This window comes from Drosophila rhopaloa, unplaced genomic scaffold (genome assembly GCF_018152115.1).
Source record: "Drosophila rhopaloa isolate 14029-0021.01 unplaced genomic scaffold, ASM1815211v1 contig_115, whole genome shotgun sequence".
NCBI classification, from domain to species: Eukaryota; Metazoa; Arthropoda; class Insecta; order Diptera; family Drosophilidae; genus Drosophila; species Drosophila rhopaloa.
This window is the reverse complement of record NW_025334990.1, coordinates 1,254,461-1,265,016: the sequence shown is the minus strand read 5'-3', so window position 1 is coordinate 1,265,016 and position 10,556 is coordinate 1,254,461.

Genomic DNA, 10,556 nt, shown 5'->3' with positions numbered 1-10,556 from the left:
GAGCTAAGACTTTGCTACCTGGGCTCACTCACACGCAGATACGCAGATACTCTCTCGTTCAGATACAGGTACGCAGATAACCTACCTTGACGCCAACGCCAGCCGTACCGAGACACTCAGATACTCACCCATACCTGGGCAAATTTTAACGGAAAAATGAAAGCAAATCTTTGTAACCAACTTGGCTTGCTTGTGCTGGCTTGAGGAAAAACCAGTATTTCTAAAACGGCTCCGATCGAGGTGTGTATCTGTTGGATGGCCTGCTCTCCCTGGACTTCTCTTTGGCTGCTTTGTCTGATCCCAGGTCGTGGAGTCTCTCTTTGAGTTCAAGTTCCATTCCAAAGCCTTCAAACATCTTCGCAACTCAAACCCTCGCTTGGGACTCTACTTTGGATACAGAAATAACAACTGACCTAAACGGTGTCGTATTCTGAGTTATTTCTCTGGCTGAGCTCCACTTTTTTTGTTTATGTTAATGAGCAGTTAAGCGGCTATGATTTTATGACATTATTATTGGGTTCAATAATATGATTTTTATTACACAAAATAATTTAATGGTATTTTTTGATTGGCTCAAAAAGTATTTAAAAATATGTTTATTCATGTGAAACTTTTTAATCATGTTTATATATATTTCATTGACTAAAGTAAAATCAAAATCAATATTATTTGTGTTTTCATATGCATTGAGTATTTTACACTACCTACTTAATTTATTACTTTATAGATTTTCTAATTTTCGAAAAAAAAAAAATAATCATTCGGCTGCATTCATATTTTTGATACTCCTGTGCAGATCATTGAGTTTTTAATTTTGAGATCTTCAGTCCACTCTGCTGCAAACCACTCAACTCTTTTGGTCACGCACGAATCCAACTACTCCCGCGTCGTTCTGCAAAAACAGAAAAACAGAAAAAAGATAGAGATACCTCCACAGCTGCAGATGGATACGTATTGATGGGGCACGTCTTGGCGTTTTACTACCTGTTGATGGGGAATATGCCGATGCCAAGGTCTCGCTTTGATTAATTACGGTGGAACGGAGTGGAGCGGAATGTCCACGGATGAATAGTCGAATGCATGGCGGCCAAGATGCCTATTAACACTCGCTGACTATCCATCACAGTTTCAATTACCAAACTGAGCAGACAGACTGACTACATTGATTTGAATTATTGAAGAAGGCAACGCTATAATCACTAATATTATAGCCAGTTCATTACACTCTAGAAGTGAGCGTCAGTAATATATGATTGTTGGCACCCAGTAGGCCATACATTCATTGTCCCAAGGAGGTGTTTTTCGCCACTCCGTACGTTTTATTGCTCATGATAATATTCAGTCATATATTTTTTCAACATGTAAATGGTTCTTAGTCTTTAATTTAAGTGTAATGGTTTTTTTTTATTCTTTTGAAAGTATTTGGTTGGTGCCATAAATTTACAGTTTCGTTCCTTATAGTCTTTGAGGACGAGACTAGCAATTTGTACCAACTAAATTCTTATAAAACAAGAAAGAAAGTATAGCAACTAAATTATATAATTAGGAGTATAATAATAAGTATAAGGAGTTATAGGGTAATTTATAATGTATTTTTTCGATTGTTTCTAAGAGAGCTATATCAGATAATAGATAAAGTTCTACACAAATATGTTTGAAATGTGCATGTAATGTATAAATAAAAACTTCCAACCCATTTTGATTAAAAGAAAAGTGACAACCCCGATTGCCCTACTTCTTACGCTTCCCTTAGTCATTGTTCTTATCTAAAAAAAACTTTGCCTTCAATAAAACAAATGATGGGAGTCCCAAGAAAAGAAAAGAAATATTAATTGTAAACCAATGACCGTTAAGTACTGCCACATAAGATCTTTGGATCACAAAATATCTTTTTATATTCCTCTAATAAACATTAAATTTGTCAAACATTTAACATAACATATGCTATAACTACATTGTAGCCGACTCCTCCCATTTCCGTTCGGCAGAGAATTGCAAAAGTTTGTCTCTGGGAAGTTAAATGGTTTCCAGATGATCCTAAGTTTTTGCAAATTAATTCCTCCCTCATCCGGCGGCGGCAACTTCTCTCCCGTGACCCCAGCGGTTAGGGAGTTTGACCAATTCCAGCCGGAGCTGTTCCTCTGGCTGTTCTCCTCCAATGAGCACGCACTCCCAGAGCCCAGAGCCCATGGGAAAATGCAGTTCGGATCTGGGCGGAATATGCACTTACATGATATATGGCGACCGCAAACGGTTTCCCTTGCCCATCTTATCACCATGACGCCTTCTACGGCACTAATAACTCTATGAAGTCGGTACGTGGCTTCTGTGCTAAAACGCTTATTAGTTGCCCGTCGATCCCTCGTCCAGTCGGAATGCATAATGATGAGGCTGCCGCTCATAAAGGGAAATTTTCGAAAAGAAGACGATAAAATGCTGACCATCGGGACGTGCCCGTTTGCAGTCGATTCTTTGCGATTATCGATGCCCGGCACGTACTCGCGCCTGATTTGTGGCGATCAGCAGGGATCGCCAACACTCGTGGCAGAAATAACAGGCCCGGGATTAGAGGCAAGGTAGCCAGCCGCGTCCAACCGAAAACCGATTCTCGGAATGCAGAAAAAACAAGAAACAAGGTGAGCAAATTCACACTCTACCACAGACTCATACCTATTATTTTTTGTCTCCGGCTTCTTATTTGGGTTTCTGTGCAGGTGCTTTGTCTCCATTACCCAGGCCGCCGCTCGTCCGAAAGCTGAAACACTTTGGAAAAATATTGCAGTCACAGCAGAAAATATGGTCTTAAACTAGTTTCGCCACATTTTCGCTGAAATTGAGACCAGCACTTGACTTGACACTAACGCTGGCCAAATACCGCAGTTGGCAAAACAGTCTAAACAAAAACAGAAATGAGCAAAACAAAAAACAAACAAGTCCAAACTTCGGGCGAGCATTAGCAAAAAAGGAGCGAAGAAAGTCCAGAGAGGTTCAAAATCTGTTCCCTAAAAACTCAAATTTAGTTGAGAAAAAAATGTAAAGTTTGTGCTGATCTTTTCGATTTTAAAATAGGTTTAGAGATTTAAACGGTAAAAACTCATATTATATTTTAGAAATTAAATTATAGGATATGGTGTAAAATGGCTTTTAAATATTATACTGTCTTAAATTATTTCAATTGTAGATTTAATTGAACCCGAGGTTATTTCATTTATTCTATAAACAACGTGTTCAAACAAGTAATTCGAATAAAACTATTAGACTTGAAACCTCGATTCAGGTAAAGTGCTTATAAATAATAGTAAAGGTCAAGGAATAATCAATCTGTATCCAAATTTTAATTAATTTTCAGCAAAGATCTCTAGCTGATCCCCTCCCATATATTTTTATCTCCCTCATATATATTGCCATTTATCTGTCGCTGCCAATCTAATCGATTGGTTTTAGCTGAGAGCCCACGAAATTAAACATATTGTTCATCGTACACACATTCACTAGGCATGACATAATATTTAATAGAAACAAAGGCGGAAATACGCGCACGTAAACCAACTGGCCATATCTCGGGGTGAAGCCTGTTATAAAAACTGAAAACATATTGCATTTTACTATATTTGCCCAAAACAAAATCACGAGAAAGGAGCGGCATGGTAGAGAGTATGACTAAAATATGTTTTACCGCAGAAGGGTGGCATTGGTATCGGTGGTGGTTGGAACACTGCACTCCCAGACGGTAAAGCAAAAACTACCAAACAAAACAAAGGGCAAAACTCGAATGGGGGACAGCGAGAACAATAAAATTAAAATGAAACTTCGCTGGAAACCCTACAAGTGAAATATGACCCTAATACAAATGTGTAGCTGTCTGTCGTCCAATGGCGGGGGAACCATATCAACCCTCTCCTCCGCCGAAATCCAGAGCAGGAATAAGCAAAGTGGGTCTCCAAACTCCGATCGAAACTGCAGGAACAAGAACAACCCCCGAACGGATGACAAAGGTGAACTGTTCAGTGCCCAATGACAACTGCTCGGGTTCCGATCCCAATTGATAAGCACTAAGCACCGCATGAAATATGGGGTCCGCTGAACTGGAATGCATTCATTTGGTTTCGACATTCCGGACGAGCGGGTTGGAGAACCTATCTATTCTTGTTTGCAGATTGCACCATGCATGCGCTAGATAGTGAATGTGGATAACTTTTTTGTGTGTTCCCGACAATTGTTCGATAAATGGCGCGCTCAGATAGTAAGCTTCCTCAAATCTCTTTGAACATAAATATTTATTCAGAGTAAAAAATTTGCTAACACTGCAGAATATACTCCGATGATCAACAAAGAAGCACGTCCGGTGCAGACAAAAGAAATTGGATACAGTTAAAATGTGCATACAGTTTTTATGAAAATCTTTTCATTTAACTCTGAGCTTTGTCAATGAGAATTTTAGAAACACCTATTTCAGATAACTACGAAATATATAAAATACATTTTATTGTATTCACCGATTCTCTGTTTGGGGTATAGGCAGCTTCGAAAATGTGTATTGATCGTTCATAGGACATCAATAGACATTCTAACCAAATGTTGTATACACATAGTTCTTTCGAAAATGGAAGGGGCTTGTATAATTGCAGTACGTATTCTCCTGCAATTCGATCTTAGTGTTGAGAGGTACAACAGCTGAAAATAAAATGTGCGATTCGACCAGCAGCAGCGGGGAATTAGAGCAACAAGCTGCTGCCGGCGATGGCGGGTCAGGCCAAGCCAACTCAAAAAGCCAGCACAGAGCCAAAGCCAGAGACCAAAAACAGAAACAAAGCTAAGGCGACGGCAGCAGGCAGTCGACATTACCAATAAATCGACCGAAAAAGCAACGGCGAAGAAGGCATTGACACAAAAGTTTCGTTTTACGGGCAAAAGGTGACGGCTGCTCGAGTGTCTTTGTGGTCGAGGAAATGCAGGCCCAAAAGTGCAGCCCGTAGAAAGTGCAGCCACGACCCACTTCGGAGGTTGGGGGCGATGTGGAAAATCCACTCCGAAACGGCATTAGTTGGGCAATTCGGTAACCCGATAGGGAAATGGGACCGCAGTTGGAAGCCTGCCAGCTAAGCGGCTTAATGAAGAAATCGTCGAGGAAATATTGGGGCAATAACTCATTTCCCATGTCCAGCGGATATTTCAATTGCCCAAAACCGGGACCACACACCAGGAGAATTATCACCAAAGGCTGGTAAACACGAAAAGTGCCTGCCCTAATGCACCGAGATTTAGTCCCCTGGCAGATCATAAAAAACCACTTCGAGGCAAACAACAGCCGAACCAAAGAGAGATATATGTGTGCCATAACAGCTCCGTAAGATGATAGCCGAGCCTGAATCTTCATTTGACGGAATCTTTGTCATTGCTGGGTAATGGTAACACTCGTAAACCACTATGAGATCCGACGAGGGCCAGGCATTTGACAAATTAGTCGGTCATTTGGGAATTTGAAATGCGACAGGGGGCTGAGGGCTGAAAGCGGGGAATATGTGAGGAGATACAGATGGGGGACCATTCCCCGTATTTACCTTGGAAGTGCACCGCCATATCTGAGGCACCCTTCGAACCCTAAGCCACCCAACTGCACAAATTGCTTTTACAGCTCGCTTTCGTAAGCTCCTCTTGCATTCGCACCCAATTGTTTTCTGTGGCACGTCAACGATGTTGCTGCTGCCTCAGCCGATGTTGCTGTGGCACCTTATGACGATGATGATGTTTGGACAGCCGAGGTAAACGCTGAATATTATTAATTGGATTTAACGCAACTTAAGCAATGAGTGCAGTGCGTAAGGGTTCTGAAAAAAACTACAATGTTAGCTATCCACATTGGTCAGTAACAATAAAAAAAGGGCGCAAGATAGAAATATATTCTTTATTTGGTATGCTTTTAGAAGTTTGTTTTAATGATTAAGTCTAGTTAAAGATTTTAAAATATTTATTTTTTAATAGTTTATTTTAACTAATAAATAAATAATTAAAGTTTAATAGGAAAAAGGTTTACCGCAAGAATTCAGTAAACATAAATATTATTTTACACATTTGTTAAAATTAGGTACAAATTGTAATGTACGAAATTTCCCTTAGGATTTTTAAATACGGCTTTTTAGTTGATCCATAAAAAATAATAAAATTTTAACGTGGATTGGATAGAAAATTGATTTATTTCTAATTCATTTTTGTTTGAAATTTATAAATGGAAACCTGCTTATTTAAAGTAGAAAGAATTCCTACGTGAGTTTCTCAAAATGCACTATGGTAAGACACCTAGAGTTAAAACTTTTGAAGCATGTCAGAGTTTTGAAAACTTCAAGGGTGATAGTGAGGCAATCCGCCAGCAGTGGTTCATTGTTACAGCTTTTCATTTGTGCCAATAGACCGCTTTGCATTCTCACCTTTTTGCGCTGCTGGGTGTTTCTGCGTAAATTGCATTTTACGCAGCACTAACGCTAAGAACGAGGCCATTTGGCCGCTCTCGGATTACCTCAAAGTGCAATTGTCTATGGAAAATATGGTCTACGGTAGCTGTCCGTGCTTTTCAAGTCCGCCGATACGGTCGCTCTATGGTAGTAATTTGGAGGCGAACGTGCCGTCACAAAAAGCCGAAGTTGCCGTCGCGGCGGCTTCAAAGCGATGGCCAAACTTAGCATGGCTGACACTGCATTTCCGGTGGCTCTGACCAACGGACTGCCATTGCCGCTCCACTCCACGCATTATTTGCTTCCGCGAGGCAGACGCATTGTTGGACTAATTTCAATTACCTCAAACGGCATTTACACAAATTAGAAACTTTTGTGACCGCAGATCAGTTCTCTATGGAGGCCTCCTATTGAACCGGAAATTCGAAACTGATGCCCAAACGACGGGACAATCTAAACAAAAACAAGAGATCGGTGTTCATGGGAGTGCGTTCTGTTGAAACAAATGAAGCGCGAAAATCAAACAAAACAAATGGGCAAAGAGGAATTTGGAGGAAAACACAAACATTTGAGATTTTTAAGTATATGCCTTACAGTAGACATTGCTTAAAATCTACTTCTGCTATAAGAGAGAGACGTTATCTTTTTTGAAGATCAGTCTTTTTCTCTGGCAAGATTATTCGAAATAAATCCATTTGCTGATGATGAATTTCTTTCAAAAACTTTATTGTGATTCGGATGAATTTCTTTTGCTTTAATTACATTTATTACAAATCAATATCTAAAAGATATTTATAGTCACTATTAGTGTTTTATGGATCAAAGAAATTTCCGTTTAATTTATAGTCACTATTCGTGTTTTATAGATCAAAGATATTTTTGTTGAGATGGGAGTATAAACCAGAAATTGTAGGAAATTCCTCAAAGTAACGTAGCTATTTGTGAGTAATTATTTGCCCATAATGAGCACATTTTTTCTTCCTAAGGTAAACAAAAATGCGTGCGTTTTTTCCACTTAGCTGCCTTGCAAAATCTCCCATCAAATTAACAGAAATGAAGCGTATCCCTCGGTGAGAAAAATAGAAGCAATTTTCTAAATGCGTTAAGGCCCAGCAACGATTGTTTACACCATGCGAAAGGTGCCTCCATATGGTTGTAATTAGTTGGGATTGTCTGGCCAGCGGCCACATGCTGAATAATATCACATTTTATTAGAAACTTGTTGGCTACTTGTTCCAACTTTTTGTTATGCAAATCGAGTGGGTATACCTACACACATCGGTGCGGTGGGAAATTACCATAATATCGCTGTTGAACTGTTCTCTACGGGTACTAGTGGGTGTGCCGACGTCATTGACAGGCAGAAAGCAGCAAGAAACTATTTTGTGGTATGGAAACATGGAGAAATATAGCCGAAAAAGGTCAATTACGCGACTTCCTCCGGCGCAGCCCAGCGGCTCATTGCCACTTTCCCAGGCCCGGGGAAAAGCCACCGGAGCGAAGCGTCATCCCCATCCCCACGCTACTCCGCTTTACACAGTCGAATGCATTTGCAAGTCGGTAACAAATTATATTTTTTACAATCCACTTTTCGGGCCGAAGTCAACGCGGGGGTTACTGCGAGCAGCTCTGTCATTATCGTGATAAACAACTCGCTGAATCAACCTCAACCCTGGAGTTTAAAGAGGGGAACAGGTGTCATCCGCTTTGCTGTTTATCTGAAACCTACTCGTACACCTGTGCGGTTGCCGTGGAAACACAAGGTGAACCTCTAACAGCGAAGGGGTCTTATTGAGTCTTGGCAGACCATTTTGTACGGCTTGCATTATGCTCGAATTTCCCATTTTTTTCCCCAGAACATCGCTAATTGTTAACGCCATTTGGGTAATTTGATCTATGCGCTGGCAGCTTGGAGAGCGTCGAAAAAGTTTTGCTGAATCATTTTCGAGTGAATTACACAACCTAAACAGAAGCTTGCAGAAATTGCTTGGCCAACTTTTTCTCTTCTTGTCTTCCATCGCATTTTCGTGCCAGGTTACCTGTCGAAACTTCCCGTGAATAATTAAGAAATTAGTTCATTATGTTGGCCGAGAGAAGAGCAGAGAAAAATTAAAAAATGTAAATGAAATGCAAATGAAGATGTCTCGACAAAAGCGGAGAGTTGGCTTGTGTATAAGGCCAGAGCTTGTTTGGATTTGGATTTGGATTCTTCCCACCATATAAGTCGGTTTCTTTGTCCATATTCACACGCCCAAATCAGTCAAGGCGATTGATCAATATTTATCTGTTTCCCACTGATTTCTGTTATCGATTGCAGACGGATCGTCAAGAGTTATCGTTCGTTTTTATTCCCTTTACACAATATAGCTGAGTTCGCCTGACAACGTTTCTATAAATAAGACTAAAATAATATTTAACTTTTCTGATGGACGAGCGAGCTCAGAGGGTGTCACATTAACTTATGAAAGCCAAATCATATCTTATCTGCAGCACTTTTTGTTATCTGAATACACAGAACTCCTGATAAGAGCACCAACATCCAGAGTTGCATAGGTACTTCCATAGCTTGTTGTTCATATCGGAGGCACTGCACCCACGGCAACAACTCGTTGTCCACGGTTCGTTCAACTTCGGCCCAACCTCCATCGCCAACCAACTCCAAGTACAGACTCTGCCACATAAACACCATCGAACCAAACAAAGCGACAATAGAACGCGAAGCCAGCTACAAAAACATAAAAACACAACAACTAAAAAGAGTTGACGGTTAAATTCAAATAATTGGAGGGTAATTCATGGACCGAAGTTTTGTATACCCTTGCAAATCGATGAATAAAAAATCTTTTATTTTGAATCAGCAACAAATAAAATTTTTTGTTTGGGTTGGAGACTTTTAAGTTGAATTTTATTTAGTTTAAAACTTTATATCTGGGTTTATTGTAAATATTGTAAGTAGATAAAAGAGGCTTGTCAGCAGTTTTGCGATAGCTGTTTGTAAGATTTTATTATGACTGCATGAGTACCTGGAAAACAGAAAGTAGTACACCAGACTGAGTCATATCTGTCACCATCATAACTTAAAAAAAGTACACCTTATAATGAATTTCATCAAAAGATTGTGGCCAAAATATGACTGTAACACACAAGGCATAAATAGGAAGACAAAGCAAGCAAGCTTTTGCTTTGTATTTCTTACCTCATTGTGCAAAATTGTACAAGTCATTTAACGAAAAAGCTATCTTTTAATTTTGTGTTTAAATATTAATAAGATTTTTAAAAAGTATAAATGTTACACATTAACAAATAAACAACTGTTAGCCAAAAATGGTAATACCCTTTGTGAGGCAAAAAAACCGATTGTACAAACGCTCGGACTCTGACCGGAATCGGACCTCAGAGCTCTGCTAAACCATTGAACCCCTGATCCTCTGTGCCCTCCCTGCAATCGTCAGCACGGAAAGCAGCCCAAAGGGGCAACGTCTAAGCCCGAAAGGAGGGTCAAACGTGGTCGACATGCAACATATGCCAGGTCCGTTCGGCGCAGTTCGGCTCGACTTGAATCCGTTTCATTTGACGGCGGTTGAGGCTTGCAAATGAGTCACGACGGTGGCGACCAAGCCCAAATGCAATTCGGGCCGAGAGTTGAAAATTGAGACAGAGCAATTAGCTGCCACTGCGACGATCACGTGCCCGGTCACAAGTAAAGTAAGGCCCAAAGTTCCGTTTTTGTGCCTCCTCTAAATCCATTCGACGCAGGCGCGACCTCGTTTTCTTTCTCCGATTTCAGTCTGAACTTTGCCGGCGGCTCTGCTCAACCCGCCCTCGGTTTTCCATACCCATTACTTGAATTGTAAAGGAGTATATTGCATTTATAAAAGTATAAAAAGAATATATATTCCCGATCAACATACGCGTCCATCTGTCTGCCTGTTCGAACAAACACCGGGATTTCGAAGATAATAGAGATCTACTACGGAGTATTGTAATATCACACGGGTCAAAATTAATTTACATTTTTCCTCAGTCCACAGCCACCGCAATAAGCAATTCTAAAGCACAAACATTTTGTATTGAAAGATTTCTCTCTCACAATTTTTAATATAATTT